The sequence below is a fragment of the Eubalaena glacialis genome, chromosome 9, assembly GCF_028564815.1.
Source record: "Eubalaena glacialis isolate mEubGla1 chromosome 9, mEubGla1.1.hap2.+ XY, whole genome shotgun sequence".
Classification (NCBI taxonomy): domain Eukaryota; kingdom Metazoa; phylum Chordata; class Mammalia; order Artiodactyla; family Balaenidae; genus Eubalaena; species Eubalaena glacialis.
In genome coordinates this window covers 98,060,776-98,061,325 of record NC_083724.1, presented here as the reverse complement: position 1 = coordinate 98,061,325, position 550 = coordinate 98,060,776, and positions in this window count along the sequence as shown.

Below are 550 nucleotides of genomic sequence, written 5' to 3'. Positions count from 1 at the left end.
CTGCATAGCAAAAATATTCAACGTTGACCAAAGGAATTTCTTAATGAACAGTGTTCTAAGAAAAATTTCCATAGTCCAAGCACCCTAAGGACACTGAAATCAAGGCAACAGTATAGACAATTCAGGTCTATAATGAAGAAAAGCTAGAAGTTTTTGTGAAAATTGACATTAAAGGCACAAAGAAGGACTCTACTTTTTTTTTCTTTGGGAAGTCAGTATTATTTATTGTTTATAATGTTTATCAGTGTGTGGAAATTTGGATTAGTAAATTTAAAATTTACAATTTGACTTTGAGATTGGCAAATCAGAACCACAGACTTACCTGAATATTCACAGGCATCTTTAGGTAACCAATATGTTCCCTCATTTACTAATTCCCTGCCATGGCAGCAGATAACTCATGCCCAAGAGGTATAAAGTGCTCCCAGCCTATATCCCAAAAGTGATCAATGATGTAAGCAGCACCCCATAGACTACTTGTCACACTAGAACTGGCCCTGAGATCATGGAATTTAGCTGCAGGTTACAGATTTAGCACTCTGGATTCTCA